Genomic DNA, 15,674 nt, shown 5'->3' on the forward strand with positions numbered 1-15,674 from the left:
TCCCCAGTAGAGTGTAAACCTTTGGAGGAACCTGTCACAGGAAAGAGCTCCTTCTGGAACTGTTCAGCACTCGGTAGGCAGCTCGGTGACTGGCTTGATCTACTTCTGAGGTGCTGAGGTATGGGGGCTTCTGTTTTGAAATGATAATATTGTAAATGGGGTCCCTTTGTGTTGTTGAGCGATGGGTGCTAATGCTGGCAGCTGAATGATTATCTTGTGACTGTTTTCATTTGTTTAAGGTGAAACACAGTGTACAACACGGGACTTGACCGGAGCTGCTTTTGGCAAGGTGAGCGATGGACAGATGCAGCAGGTACTTCAGGGGTGCAGCTGTTATTGCAGTTAGTTAACTGCACAAAATACAGTAAAAATCCTGTTTATATTTCAGGGGTGTTGTAGCTGGCCTAAGAGAGCAGATGGAAGCATCTTCCTCGAGGGCAGGTGAGGGCGCCGAGGTAAGGGAGCAGATGAGAGTAACTGTCCCAGCTGTGCTGTGGCTTTGGATGCTGCTTCAGCCTATGCTTTTGTTTGTCTTTTGCAGGTGTCTCGCACAGGCTGAGTGGGGCCAAGCTGCACTCTGAAGAGCAGCACGAGAAGGGCGGGCTGGTTGTGAGCTGGATTGGAGCAGAACAGCCAAGTAGCACGAGGTGAGTGCGAAGGGTATCCGTCTTGCTTTGCAGGTGCCATGGCAGGCTCTCCACAGAAGCGGTTGAGGATTTGAGAAGAGGTTTCGGATGATCAAGGAGCGACACGTGCAGGGATGGCTTGAAAAGGGTATGGCTGCTTTCTCTTCTGTTTATCAGGTGTCCCAGGCAACGTGGGCTGTGATGTTAGTGTTCAGAATCGGAACAAAGCGGGTGCTGAAATGCTGTGTCTGTTTTTTTTGTGTTGGGGTTGCACCTTGGTGAGTGTAGGGATGGGTTTTAAGTGGGTGCAGCGGAGGGCCTGGCCCCAGTGTCCTGTAGTGTGTTTTGACCCATCAGCATAGCCTTTTGGTTCTCAGGTAGCCTACTGAAGTAAGTGATTTTTCCTGTGAGTGGTATGGAATTGTTTTTTTTTTTTTTTTTTTTGCCGTGAAATCTGTTCTGCTCCTTGATTTTTCTTTTTATGTAAATAAAAGATCGAGCTAATTCCAGATGGAAAAAAAAATCAGTTACTTTCTTGATCATTTTGTCCTTTTAATATTTGAAGCTGCAGCAAAAGCATGGGGATTTTTGTTTCTAGAAACACCCTAGGTCTCCTGTCTGCACTCTGCATGCTGTTGAGCTAAGCCATATAAATAAGTAAATAAACCACAGCTACTGCTCGTTTCTGTTTTTTTTTTTTTGTGCTTTCCCCCTTGCACTTTCCCAGGTGATTAGCTTCAGGTTCCATGTGGGACCTAGTGGTAACTGAGTTGCAGGTATTCCATGACAGAGCTCCTTCTGCCTGGGCTGCTTTTTGTGGTAAGTGCTTTGTTTTTCACTCAGTCAGTTTCAGGGTTCTTTAGGTGGGTCAGAGTCTATGGACTGATGCGTTTTCCAGTAGAAACCGGTACGCGTATCTTCTTGAGGTGGCAACTGGTAGGATCTGTCACTGTAAAGCAATCTAGTAGTAGTATGTGCCTGTATTGCACGCAGCTTTTCCTCAGGTGAGTAGTTGTTATGGCAGTTTTACGGATGGTATGGTGATGTTACTTTGTGTGTTTGCTTTGTGGTTCTGGGTCCCTTCTGATTTTTGCAGAATTACGGGGCTTTTTGTGAGTCTTTGCCTGTATGTCAAATATTATCAAAGTCAAAACCTTGCTGTTAAAGTGATGGAGCAGGGTTTAGGAGAAGTGTATCATGGAAGCTCCCTGTGTGAGCGTGTATCTGAAAATGGCAGCAGTGGGCATGTAAGGGGTAGTCTGTTTCAAGTTTAGGGACAGGTTGTTACATTTCTGGAGCATTTGCCTGTGTGTTTTCTGTCTGTCGAGTCTTTAGACCATAAAGCCTTCTATGCTTTATGTCCTTGAATTTACGTATTAGAAGTACGTTTATGAGGGGTTGCCAGGTACGTTGTTCTTGGGAAACTGTGGGGTATGGTTCCTTGAGTGCATAAGTGCAGTAGTGCCTAGAGAGTGAGCAGGCTCACCTTCTTCATCTCTGCAGAATAAGTCTGTTCGGGCACACTTCTCAGGTAAATGTAGTGAGCAGATGAGGGAAAGGAGCTGGGAACAGAGAGGTATTGCACAGTAGCATGTTGCATCAGTAGTAGTCAGCGTTGCGGAGGAGGTGGGTGTCAGTGCTGGCGTGCTAGTGAATGCTGGTTCTCTGTTTTTGCAAGTGATGATGAACATGTTTGACGTAATTCCATTTGCAAAAGTTCCTGTTACTTGCTGGGTTGTGTTGTCCTTTCAATGTTAAAAGCTGCAACAAAAGCATGGGGATCGTTGCTTCTAGAAACACCCTAGGTCTCCTGTCTGCTCTCTGCATGTTTTTCAAGTAAAGCAGATCTTAAAAAAAAAAAATAAAAAAAAAAAAATAAATAAAAAACAGCTGCTGCTGCTCCTGCTTTCTTTCTACTTCCTTGTGCTTTGCCCCTCCCCTTTTCCAGGTGATTGGGTTTGGGTGCTGGGCGGGGCCAAATGGTATATGAGCCCCAGGCATGGTATTAGAGAGCTCCTTCTGCCTGGGCTGCTCCTTGGGGTAAGTGCTTTGTTTTTCCTTCAGTCGGTTGCAGGGTTCTTTAGGCAGGCTGGAGTTTATAGATTTCTAGAATTTTTAAGTGCTTGGAATTCACTTAATAGAGGGATGTTTAATAGAGGTTTCTGGCTCACTGTTTTTTTGGGATGGTGGGATACTCTTCTGTTTTGAGCTGTATTTTAATCTCTAGATGTATAAACCCACTTGTGTAATTCTCCAGAGGACTAAAACCAGCTTGATTGCATGGTACCTGTGGCTTGGTAGCGTAGATGCAGCATTACCAAGAGCCTGAGCAGGGTTGTATCAGAGTCACCTCTTTCATCTGCACAGGGTACGTCTGTGATTACCTCTGCCGGGGCTGCTGTGTGTGCATGTCTTTTTGGCATTTGTGGAGCTCGGTTGTTTTTTTTGTGTGTGTGTATGTTCTAAGGTTTTTGTTTTTTTTTTGAGGGGTGAATAGTGTGTGTGCTGAGCGTGGTTGGCAGGAGGAAGCGGGGAGCTGCTCAGGACTGGTAGGTTTGGTTTCTAGGAGTGTGCGGCAGCCTTCCTGTGCGATGCGACTGATTGTTGGGTGGGAATGTACCAGCTTGTGTGTGTTGGGCAATGTAGCTTGTGTAGTGTGTGTTGTGTGGCCCCATTGGAGCTTGCTGTGGTGCTGTGAGCGAAGAATCTCAGTTAGAGCTGGTGAGCAGCTGAAGTGCCAGAGCTGGGACGAGGGAGGTCTTGCAGCAGGTACGCTGTGGCTGTGAGGTGCCTCAGAGTGTGCTTTTCTCTTGCCTCTGCAGGTGCTTTGTGCAGTTGTGGAGAGGGAAGGGAAATCCTCATGTCATGAAGCACTGAGGGAAGGTGAGTGGTGTCAGCCTGGTCATCCCTTATCCGAAGCGAAGGAAAGGTTGTTTGGTGCTTGTTTTGGCATATGATATCTTTTGCTCCTAGATCTTTCTTTCTATGTACAAAAAAAAAAGTAAAAAAAAAAAAAATGGTTGAGCTATTTGCAGTTAAGAAAGTTCCAGGTAATTGCTGGGTCGTATTGTCCATTTAATATTTGAAGTTGCAGCAAAAGCATGGGGATTGTTCCTTCTAGAAACACCCCAGTTCTCTTGTTTGCAGTTTGCATTCTGTTGAGCTAAAGCAGATTTCAAAAAACAAACAACAATAAAATTCTACCATTGGGTGATGTGTTGTGAAGGCAATGATCATTTAATCGCTTTGTTTTCCTAGGTGGTGTGGATGATACTGGCTGCACTGTTAGAGCTTGGATTCGGAGAGGAAGAGGTGAGCAGAACCGTATGTTGCATCAGCAGTAGTCAGCATTGTGGAGCAGGTGGGCATCGTGGCCGGCGTGCTAGTGAATGCTGTTACTCTGTTTTTGCAGCTGATGGTGAGCCTTCAATTGACTAAGATGGCAATCGGTGCCTGTGCATTTCTTGAGGCGGAGGGACTTTACCATGCAGCAACCTGAGAGCTAAGTTGTGGGGCACCTGGTATTTGCATATCTTGGGTGGCTAATGGGAGCTGGGAGCCAGAGCAGGATGGAGCCAGCTGGCTGAATAGACTTGGTGCCACTGTGAGGGTGGTTGAGGCTGGGTCACGTTCAGGCTGCTTGTGGCTGGGTCACCAGGCTAATAGAAGAAGCGGGATTATTTTGTAGCTTGAGTGCGTGCGCCAGGCAGGACAGTTTCCTTCTGTTCATCTGTCTTGTAGTGTTGCTTCTGCAGCGTCTGTTCTGTGCTTCTTGGGTCTTGATATCCTCATGGCTTTTTACACCGGACTGACCAGACAGGCGACTTGGTAGCGGTGCTGAAGGGCCTCAATGCTTGTTTTGTCATCATGGCTCTGATCAAGCAGCAACTGCAAGACAAGAAGTGCTCGAAAGTGCAGATCTGTTTCATGTCTTGTGCATCATATTTGGTTTGAGATCACATCTGTTTCCATTCTCACTCTTGCAGAAGTCATCTGGGCCACGTCAGGAGCTCTTGCTTGGGAATTGATTTCCTGAGCGTTGTCTTAGGGGGTTTTCAGTCCCCATCCTTCTGGTCTCTTGTCTTGAAGGCAGGCTTTTTAGGCCTCCATCATCCCAGTTCTGGCAGTTGCTTCCAGTCGCGTGTCGTGACATTTGAGTCTCTGGTAGGGTCTGGTGCAGAGCACCTGTTCTGACTTGCTGTTGCCCTAGAGCTTCCCTCTGGGGGTCACTTTTTCTTGTGCCTTGTGTTGTGTGTTTTGTTTGTAGTGTTTGTGGCGTGCCTGTGTGTGTACGTGTTTGGTCTGGATCTGTCCTGCCTGGCAGTTAGTGATGACAGCTAACGTGGCACTGCATGGGTGTGCTAATACATTGTCCAGACTGTGTTGGCGAAGACATCCGGTCTGCCTCTGGGCACGTACTGAAGGGCAGCTGGCACAGTCATCTCTGGTGGTTGGCAGATGGGGATTTGGGAGAGTATATCTGCTTGTGAGCAGCTGCTCGCATAGTGCTTGAACGGTGTGCTTGAGGAGGTCTGTTGAATCTTGAAAGCTTACAGATATGGGGTTTTGAAATGTTTATTTTTATTTCTTTCCTGTCCCCATTAGAGTGTAAACCCTAGGAGGAACCTGTCACAGGAAAGAGCTCCTTCTGGAACTGTTCAGCACTCAGTAGGCAACTTTTGTTTAGTTTGTTTAAGGTGAAACACAGTGTACAACACGGGACTTGACCATAGCTGCTTTTGGCAAGGTGAGCGATGAACAGATGTAGCAGGTACTTTAGGGGTGCAGTTGTCACTGCAGTTACTTAACTACACAAAGTACAGTACAAATCCTGTTTATATTTCAGGGGTGTTGTAGCTGGCCTAAGAGAGCAGGTGGAAGCATCTTCCTTGAGGGTAGGTGAGGGGGCCGAGGTAAGGGAGCAGCTGAGAGTAACTGTCCCAGCTGTGCTGTGGCTTTGGGTGCTGTTTCAGCCTATGCTTTTGTTTGTCTTTTGCAGGTGTCTCGCACAGGCTGAGTGGGGCCAAGCTGCACTCTGAAGAGCAGCACGAGAAGGGCGGGCTGTTTGTGAGCTGGATTGGAGCAGAACGGCCGAGTAGCACGAGGTGATTGCGAAGGGTATCCATCTTGCTTTGCAGGTGCCATGGCAGGCTCTCCACAGAAGCGGTTGAGGATTTGAGAAGAGGTTGCAGATGATCAAGGAGCGACACGTGCAGGGATGGCTTGAAAAGGGTATGGCTGCTTTCTCTTCTGTTTATCAGGTGTCCCAGGCAACGTGGGCTGTGATGTTAGTCTTTAGAATAGGAACAAAGCAGGTGCTGATGGACGTCTTCTTTGGTAGGCAAAGAGGTGTCCGAAGCCCCGTCCTGTGTAGCCTGAGCACGCCTCGCTGAGTATGAAGCTTGCTTTCCAGCAGTTCCCAAAGCTGTTGAAGCTGAAATGCTGTGCCTGTGTTTGTGTTGGGGTTGCACCTTGGTGAGTGTCGGGATGGGTTTTAATTCAGTGAAGCGGAGGGCCTAGCCCCAGTGTCCTATAGTGTGTTTGACCCATCAGCACAGCCTTTTGGTTCTCAGATAGCCTACTGAAGTAAGTGATTTTTCCTGTGAGTGGAATGCAATTGATTTTTTCTTTTTTTGGCGTGTAATCAATTTTGCTCCTAGACTTTTCTTTCTATGTAAATAAAAGATACGAAGAAAAAGAAAAGGTACGTTGTTTTTGGGAAACCGTGGGGTAGGGTTCCTTGACCACATAAGTGCAGTAGTGCCTAGAGAGTGAGCAGGGTCACCTCCTTCATCTCTAGAAAGTAAGTCTGTTTGGGCACACTTCAGCGTGGTGCCACCTGGGCACATTTCTCAGGTGGAGCTACTGAGCAGGTGAGGTAAAGGAGGTGGGAACAGAGAGGTATTGCACAATTATATGTTGCCTTAGTAGTAGTGAACGTTCTGCAGGAGGTGGGTATTAGGCCTGGCATGCTGGTGAATGCTGGTTCTCTGTGTTTACAGATGGGGGTGAGTCTGTTTAATTCCAGTTCAAAAAGTTTCAGTTACTAGCTTGGTGATATTTTCAATTCAATATTAAAACCTGCAGAGAAAGCAAAAGGGAATTTTTGCTTCTAGAATCACCGCAGATACCTTGTCTGCTCTCTGTATGCTTTTGAGATAAAGCTGATTTTAAAAAAGAAAGAAAAAAAAAACATCTGCTTTTCTTGCTCTCTTCCTACTCTCTTGTGCTTTGCCCCTCACCTTTCCCAGGTGATTGGGTTTGGGTGCTGGGCGGGGACAAAAGGTATATGAGCCCCAGGCACGGCATCAGAGAGCTCCTTCTGCCTGGGCTGCTCTTTGGGGTCAGTGCTTTGTGTTTCTTTCAGTCAGTTTCAAGGTTCTCTAGGCAGGCTGGAGTTCATGGAGTTCTAGATTTCTAAGTGCTTGGAATTCTAGATTTCTAAGTGCTTGAAATAGAGGGATATTTAGTAGAGGCTGCTGTCTCACTGTTTTTGGGATGGTCACATATGCTCGTGTTTTTGAGCTGTATTTTAATCTCTACATGTATAAAAACACTTGTTTTAGTCTCCTGGAGAGTTTCAGCAGCTTGATTACATGCTACATGTGGCTTGACAGTGTAGATGCAGCATTGCCAAGAGACTGAGCAGGGTTGTATCAGAGTCACCTTTTTTATCTGCAAAGGGTAAGTCTGTGACTACCCCTGCCAGGGCTGCTGTGTGTGCATGTCTTTTTGGCATTTGTGGTGCTCAGTTGTTTTTTTGTATGTTTTAACTTTCTGTTTTTCTGAGCAGTAAATAGTGTGTGTGCTGAGCGTGGTTGGCAGGAGGAGGTGGGGAGCTGCTCAGGACTGGTAGGTTTGGTTTCTAGGAGTGTGCGGCAGCCTTCCTGTGCGATGCGACTGGTTGTTGGGTGGGAATGTTCCAGCTTGTGTGTCTTAGGCAATGTAGCTTGTGTAGTGTGTGTTGTGTGGCCTGGGCAAAGTTTGCAGTGGTGCTGTGAGCGAAGAATCTGAGTTAGAGCTGATGAGCAGCTGAAGTACCGGAGCTGGGAAGAGAGAGGCATTGCAGCAGGTACGCTGTGGCTGTGAGGTGCTTCAGAGTGTAGTTTTCTCTTGCCTCTGCAGGTGCTTTGTGCAATTGTGGAGAGGGAAGGGAAATCCTCATGTCACGAAGCTCTGAGGGAAGGTGAGTGGTGTCAGCCTGGTCATCCCTTATCTGAAGCGAAGGGAAGACGCTCAGGTGTTTCCCTCAGAGGGTCCGGGGTGAGACTGTTTGGGATAGAGGAGCAGTGTAGCAGGTGGGTGCTTGCAAGCACAGTGGTCATTTTGTCCTTTTATGTTCCCAGGTGGCGTGGGTGATGCTGGCCGCTCCTTTCAAGCTTGGACCTAATTTGCAGGTCCAGAGGCAAGTGGCCTGCTGTTTTGAAAGGATAAAAGTAAAGCTGGGGTTGCTTATGTTGTTGAGGGATGGGTGCTACTGCTGGCAGCTGAATGTTTATCTTCTGCCTGTGTCTTTCCTTTGTTCAGGGTGAAATGCAGTGTGCAGTTCGCAGTGCAGGACCTCTCGACCCGAGCTGCCTCTGCAGTGACTCTGGTGCGTGATGAGCAGAGGTAACTGTTGTTTTTGGGGTGTGGTTGTCACTGCAGTTATTTTCCTACATCCAATAGAGTAAAATTCCAGTTTGCCTTTTAGAGGTGCTATAAGTGGATGAAGAGAACAGATGGAAGCATCTGCCACGTGGGGCAGGCAAGCGGCTGAGGTACAGGAGGGGATGAGAGTATGTGATTTTTTTCCAGGGGCTGGAATGGAATTAATTTTGTTGGTGTATAATCTGTTCTCCTCCTGGATTTTTCTTTCAATGTAAATAGAAGTTTGAGCTAATTCCAGTTAAGAAAGTTCCAGTTAATTGCAGGGTCATGTTGTCCTTTCAATGTTATAAGCTGCAGCAAAAGCATGGGGATTGTTGCTTCTAGAAACACCCCAGTTCTCTTGTTTGTGCTCTGCATGCTGTTGAGCTAAGGCAGATTTAAAAAAAAGAAATAAAGGAAACACACACAAAAACCACCTCCAACAACAAAAAACACCATTGGCTGACTTGTTCCGAATGCAACGATCATTTAATCCCTTTATTTTCCCAGGTGGTGTGGATGATACTGGCTGCACTGTTGGAGCTTGGACTCGGAGAGGAACAGGTGAGCACAATCGTATGTTGCATCAGTAGTAGTCAGCATTGTGGAGAAGGTGGGCATCATGGCCGGCGTGCTAGTGAATGCTGTTACTCTGTTTTTGCAGCTGATGATGAGCCTTCAGTTGACTAAGATGACAAACGGTGCCTGTGTATTTCTTGAGGCAGAGGGACTTTACCATGCAGCAACCTGAGAGCTAAGTTGGGGGGCACCTGGTATTTGCATATCTGGGGTGGCTAATGGGAGCTGTGAGCCAGAGCAGTGTGGTGCCTGCTGGCTGAATAGGCTTGGTGCCACTGTGAGGGTGGTTGAGGCTGAGTCACGTTCAGGCTGCTTGTGGCTGGGTCACCAGGCTAATAGGAGCAGCGGGATTATTTTGTAGCTTGAGTGCGTGCGCCAGGCAGGACAGTTTCCTTCAGTTTGTCTGTCCTGTAGTGTTGCTTCTGCAGTGTCTGTTCTGTGCTTCTCGGGTCTTGATATCCTTCTGGCTTTTGACACTGGACTGACCAGACAGGCGTCTTGGTAGCTGTGCTGAAGGGCCTCAATGCTTGTTTTGTCATCATGGCTGTGATCCGAGCACTTCTTGTCTTGCAGTCACTGCTTGAACTGCAGATCTGTTTGAGGTCTTGCGATCTCAAAACGAATATGATGCACATCTGTTTCCATTCTCACTCTTGCAGAAGTCATCTGGGCCGCATCAGGAGCCTTTGCTTGGGAATCGAATTCCTAAGTGTCGTCTTAGGGGGTTTTCAGTCCCCATCCTTCTGGTCTCTTGTCTTGAAGGCAGGCTTTTTAGGCCTCCATCATCCCAGTTCTGGCAGTTGCTTCCAGTCGCGTGTTGTGACATTTGAGTCTCTGGTAGGGTCTGGTGCAGAGCACCTGTTCTGACTTGCTGTTGCCGTAGGGCTTTCTTTTTGGGGGTCACTTTTTCTTGCGCCTTGTGTTGTGTGTTTTGTTTGTAGTGTTTTTGGCGTGCCTGTGTGTGTGTACGTGTTTGGTCTGGATCTGTCCTGCCTGGCAGTTAGTGATGACAGCTAACGTGGCAGTGCATGGGTGTACTAATACATTGATGGGACTGTGTTGGTGAAGACATCCTGTCTGCCTCTGGGCATGTACTGAAGGGCAGCTGGCACAGTCATCTCTGTGGTGTTTGTCAGATGTGGGGGTGGGAGAGTATATCTCCTTGCGAGCAGCTGTTTGTATAGTTCTTGAATGGTGTGCTTGAGGAGGTCTGTTGAATCTTGAAAGCTTACAGATATGGGATTTTGCTTTTTTTTTTTTTTTTATTTCTTTCCTGTCCCCATTAGAGTGTAAACCCTAGGAGGAACCTGTCACAGGAAAGAGCTCCTTCTGGAACTGTCCAGCACTTGGTAGGCAACTTCTGTTTAATTTGTTAAAGCTGAAACACAGTGTACAACACGGGACTTGACCATAGCTGCTTTTGGCAAGGTGAGCGATGAGCAGATGTAGCTGGTACTTTAGGGGTGCAGTTGTCACTGCAGTTAGTTAACTGCACAAAATACAGTAAAAATCCTGTTTATATTTCAGGGGTGTTGTAACTGGCCTAAGAGAGCAGGTGGAAGCGTCTGCCTCGAGGGCAGGTGAGGAGGCTGAGGTAAGGGAGCAGATGAGAGTAACTGTCCCAGCTGTGCTGTGTCTTTGGATGTTGCTTCAGCCTGTGCTTTTCTTTTTGTTTCACATTTGTCTCGCACAGGCTGAGTGGGGCCAAGCTGCACTCTGAAGAGCAGCACGAGAAGGGCGGGCTGGTTGTGAGCTGGATTGGAGCAGAACTGCCAAGTAGCACGAGGTGAGTGCGAAGGGTATCCGTCATGCTTTGCAGGTGCCATGGCAGGCTCTCCACAGAAGTGGTTGAGGATTGGAGAAGAGGTTGCAGATGATCAAGGAGCGACACGTGCAGGGATGGCTTGAAAAGGGTATGGCTGCTTTCTCTTCTGTTTATCAGGTGTCACTGGCGACGTGGGCTGTGATGTTAGTCTTTAGAATCGGAACAAAGCAGGTGCTGAAATGCTTTGTTTTTTTTGTGTTGGGCTTGCACCTTGATGAGTGTAGGGATGGGTTTTAAGTGGGTGCAGCGGAGGGCCTGAACCCCAGTGTCCTGTAGTGTGTTTTGACCCATCAGCATAGCCTTTTGGTTCTCAGGTAGCCTACTGAAGTAAGTGATTTTTCCTGCGAGTGGAATGGAATTGGTTTTTTTTCCATGTAATTTGTTCTCCTCCTAGATTTTTTTTTTATGTAAATAAAATATTGAGCTAATTCCAGAGGGGAAAAAAAATCAGTTTACTTTCTTAATCAGTTTGTCCTTTTAATATTCAAAGCTGCAGCAACAGCATGGGGATTTTTGTTTCTAGAAACACCCTAGCTCTCCTGTCTTCACTCTGCATGCAGTTGAGCTAAGCCATATAAATGAATAAAGAAACCACAGCTACTGCTCGTTTCTCATTTTTTTTTTTGTGCTTTCCCCCTTGCACTTTCCCAGGTGATTGGCTTCAGGGTCCAGGTGAGACCTAATGGTAACTGAGTTGCAGGTATGCCATCAGAGAGCTCCTTCTGCCTGGGCTGCACTTTTGGGTAAGCGTTTGGTTTTATTTCAGTTGGTTGCAGGGTTCTTTAGGTGGGTCAGAGTCTATGGACTGATGCGTTCTGAAGTAGAAACCGGTACGCATATCTTTTTGAGTTGGTAACTGGTAGGATCTGTCACTGTAAAGCAATCTAGTAGTAGTATGTGCCTGTATTGCACGCAGCTCTTCCTCAGGTGAGTAGATGTTATGGCAGTTTTACGGATAGTATGGTGATGTTACTTGGTGTGTTTGCTTTGTGGTTCTGGTTCCCTTCTGATTTTTGCAGAATTACGGGGCTTTCTGTGATTCTTTGCCTGTATGTCAAATATTATCAAAGTCAAAACCTTGCTGTTAAAGAGATGGAGCAGGGTTTAGTTGAAATGTATCATGGAAGCTCCCTGTGTGAGCATGTGTCTGAAAATGGCAGCAGTGGGCACGTAAGGGGTAGTCTGTTTCAAGTTTAGGGACAGTTTGTTATATTTCTGGAGGTTTTGCCTGTGGGTTTTCTGTCTGTCGAGTGTTCAGACCTTGCAGCCTTTTATTCTTGATGTCCTCGAATTGACATATTAGAAGTATGTTTATTAGGTGATTCCAGGTAGTTGTTTTTGGGAAACAGTGGGGTAATGTCTCTTGACCGCATAAGTGCAGTAGTGCCTAGAGAGTGAGCAGGCTCACCTTCTTCTCTGCAGAATAAGTCCGCCCGGGCCCATTTCGGCGCGGCGCCGCCCGGGCCCATTTCGGCGCGGCGCCGCCCGGGCCCATTTCGGCGCGGCGCCGCCCGGGCCCATTTCGGCGCGGCGCCGCCCGGGCCCATTTCGGCGCGGCGCCGCCCGGGCCCATTTCGGCGCGGCGCCGCCCGGGCCCATTTCGGCGCGGCGCCGCCCGGGCCCATTTCGGCGCGGCGCCGCCCGGGCCCATTTCGGCGCGGCGCCGCCCGGGCCCATTTCGGCGCGGCGCCGCCCGGGCCCATTTCGGCGCGGCGCCGCCCGGGCCCATTTCGGCGCGGCGCCGCCCGGGCCCATTTCGGCGCGGCGCCGCCCGGGCCCATTTCGGCGCGGCGCCGCCCGGGCCCATTTCGGCGCGGCGCCGCCCGGGCCCATTTCGGCGCGGCGCCGCCCGGGCCCATTTCGGCGCGGCGCCGCCCGGGCCCATTTCGGCGCGGCGCCGCCCGGGCCCATTTCGGCGCGGCGCCGCCCGGGCCCATTTCGGCGCGGCGCCGCCCGGGCCCATTTCGGCGCGGCGCCGCCCGGGCCCATTTCGGCGCGGCGCCGCCCGGGCCCATTTCGGCGCGGCGCCGCCCGGGCCCATTTCGGCGCGGCGCCGCCCGGGCCCATTTCGGCGCGGCGCCGCCCGGGCCCATTTCGGCGCGGCGCCGCCCGGGCCCATTTCGGCGCGGCGCCGCCCGGGCCCATTTCGGCGCGGCGCCGCCCGGGCCCATTTCGGCGCGGCGCCGCCCGGGCCCATTTCGGCGCGGCGCCGCCCGGGCCCATTTCGGCGCGGCGCCGCCCGGGCCCATTTCGGCGCGGCGCCGCCCGGGCCCATTTCGGCGCGGCGCCGCCCGGGCCCATTTCGGCGCGGCGCCGCCCGGGCCCATTTCGGCGCGGCGCCGCCCGGGCCCATTTCGGCGCGGCGCCGCCCGGGCCCATTTCGGCGCGGCGCCGCCCGGGCCCATTTCGGCGCGGCGCCGCCCGGGCCCATTTCGGCGCGGCGCCGCCCGGGCCCATTTCGGCGCGGCGCCGCCCGGGCCCATTTCGGCGCGGCGCCGCCCGGGCCCATTTCGGCGCGGCGCCGCCCGGGCCCATTTCGGCGCGGCGCCGCCCGGGCCCATTTCGGCGCGGCGCCGCCCGGGCCCATTTCGGCGCGGCGCCGCCCGGGCCCATTTCGGCGCGGCGCCGCCCGGGCCCATTTCGGCGCGGCGCCGCCCGGGCCCATTTCGGCGCGGCGCCGCCCGGGCCCATTTCGGCGCGGCGCCGCCCGGGCCCATTTCGGCGCGGCGCCGCCCGGGCCCATTTCGGCGCGGCGCCGCCCGGGCCCATTTCGGCGCGGCGCCGCCCGGGCCCATTTCGGCGCGGCGCCGCCCGGGCCCATTTCGGCGCGGCGCCGCCCGGGCCCATTTCGGCGCGGCGCCGCCCGGGCCCATTTCGGCGCGGCGCCGCCCGGGCCCATTTCGGCGCGGCGCCGCCCGGGCCCATTTCGGCGCGGCGCCGCCCGGGCCCATTTCGGCGCGGCGCCGCCCGGGCCCATTTCGGCGCGGCGCCGCCCGGGCCCATTTCGGCGCGGCGCCGCCCGGGCCCATTTCGGCGCGGCGCCGCCCGGGCCCATTTCGGCGCGGCGCCGCCCGGGCCCATTTCGGCGCGGCGCCGCCCGGGCCCATTTCGGCGCGGCGCCGCCCGGGCCCATTTCGGCGCGGCGCCGCCCGGGCCCATTTCGGCGCGGCGCCGCCCGGGCCCATTTCGGCGCGGCGCCGCCCGGGCCCATTTCGGCGCGGCGCCGCCCGGGCCCATTTCGGCGCGGCGCCGCCCGGGCCCATTTCGGCGCGGCGCCGCCCGGGCCCATTTCGGCGCGGCGCCGCCCGGGCCCATTTCGGCGCGGCGCCGCCCGGGCCCATTTGTCATGTGGAGCTACAGAGCAGGTGAGGTAAAGGAGCTGGGAACAGAGAGGTATTGCACAATGATATGTTGCCTTAGTAGTAGTGAACGTTGTGCAGGAGGTGGTTATTAGGGCTGGCATTCTGATGAATGCTGGCTCTCTGTGTTTACAGATGGGGGTGAGTCTGTTTAAACTAATTCCAGTTCAAAAAGTTTCAGTTACTAGCTTGGTGATATTTTCAGTTCAATATTGATATCTGCAGAGAAAGTAAAAGGGGACTTTTGCTTCTAGAATCACTGCAGATATCTTGCCTGCTCTTTACATGCTTTTGAGATAAAGCTGATTTTAAAAAAGAAAGAAAAAAAAAAAACACTTGCTTCTCTTGCTCCCTTCCTGCTCTCTTGTGCTTTGTCCCTCATCTTCCCCAGGTGATTTGGTTTGGGTGCTGGGCGGGGACAAAAGGTATATGAGCCCCAGGCATGCTATCAGAGAGCTCCTTCTGCCTGGGCTGCTCTTTGGGGTCAGTGCTTTGTGTTTCCTTCAGTCAGTTGCAAGGTTCTCTAGGCAGGCTGCAGTTTGTGGAGTTCTGTATTTCTAAGTGCTTGGAATTCTAGATTTCTAAGTGCTTGAAATAGAGGGATATTTAGTAGAGGCTGCTGTCTCACTGTTTTTTGGGATGGTCACATATGCTCCTGTTTTTGCACCATATTTTAATCTCTACATGTATAAAAACACTTGTTTTAGTCTCCTGGAGAGTTTCAGCAGCTTGATTACATGCTACATGTGGCTTGACAGCGTAGATGCAGCATTGCCAAGAGACTGAGCAGGGTTGTATCAGAGTCACCTTTTCATCTGCAAGGGGTAAGTCTGTGATTACCCCTGCCGGGGCTGCTGTGTGTGCATGTCTTTTTGGCATTTGTGGATCTCAGTTGTTTTTTTTGTGTGTATGTGCATGTTCTAAGTTTATTTTTTTTTTTGAGGGGTGAATAGTGTGTGTGCTGAGCGTGGTTGCCAGGTGGATGTGGGGAGCTGCTCAGGACTGGTAGGTTTGGTTTCTAGGAGTGTGCGGCATCCTTCCTGTGCGATGCGACTGATTGTTGGGTGGGAACGTTCCAGCTCATATGTCTTAGGCAACGTAGCTTGTGTAGTGGTGTGTTGTGTGGCCTGCGCAGAGTTTGCAGTGGTGCTGTGAGCGAAGAATCTGAGTTAGAGCTGATGAGCAGCTGAAGTACCGGAGCTGGGAAGAGAGAGGTCTTGCAGCAGGTACGCTGTGGCTGTGAGGTGCCTCAGAGTGTGCTTTTCCCTTGTCTCTGCAGGTGCTTGGTTCAGTTGTGGAGAGGGAAGGGAAATTGTCATGTCAGGAAGCTCTGAGGGAAGGTGAGTGGTGTCAGCCTGGTCATCCCTTATGTGAAGCGAAGGGAAGACGCTCAGGTGTTTCCCTGTGAGGTTCCGAGGTGAGGCTGTTTGGGATAGAGGAGCAGTGTGGCAGGTGGGTTCTTGCAAGCACAGTTGTCATTGTATGCTTTTGTGTTCCCAGGTGGCGTGGGTGATGCTGGCCGCTCCTTTCAAGCTTGGACCTAATTTGCAAGTACAGAGGCAAGTGGCCTGCTGTTTTGAAAGGATAAAAGTAAAGCTGGGGTCGCTTATGTTTTTGAGGGTTGGGTGCTACTGCTGGCAGCTGAATGTTTATCTT

The 15,674-nt window shown here is 51.6% G+C and overlaps 2 long non-coding RNA genes across 3 annotated transcripts; both read left to right on the forward strand.

The window, feature by feature from the left end:
• The first annotated feature begins 5,259 nt into the window (after positions 1 to 5,259).
• LOC139999237 (uncharacterized) lies at positions 5,260 to 5,697 on the forward strand. Its single transcript, XR_011804557.1, has 3 exons — positions 5,260 to 5,373; positions 5,473 to 5,521; positions 5,626 to 5,697. It is a non-coding gene; the product is annotated as an uncharacterized lncRNA (long non-coding RNA).
• An 8,204-nt stretch (positions 5,698 to 13,901) lies between these two features.
• On the forward strand, positions 13,902 to 15,578 carry LOC119714902 (uncharacterized). 2 transcript variants are annotated; one of them, XR_005262155.2, is made up of 4 exons: positions 13,902 to 14,024; positions 14,726 to 14,842; positions 15,298 to 15,358; positions 15,519 to 15,578. It is a non-coding gene; the product is annotated as an uncharacterized lncRNA (long non-coding RNA). The 2 variants fall into 2 exon arrangements; XR_011804470.1 differs by lacking the exon at positions 13,902 to 14,024 and having other exon boundaries at positions 14,491 to 14,842.
• Positions 15,579 to 15,674: the final 96 nt, after the last annotated feature.

This window comes from Anas platyrhynchos, chromosome 21 (assembly GCF_047663525.1).
Source record: "Anas platyrhynchos isolate ZD024472 breed Pekin duck chromosome 21, IASCAAS_PekinDuck_T2T, whole genome shotgun sequence".
Classification (NCBI taxonomy): domain Eukaryota; kingdom Metazoa; phylum Chordata; class Aves; order Anseriformes; family Anatidae; genus Anas; species Anas platyrhynchos.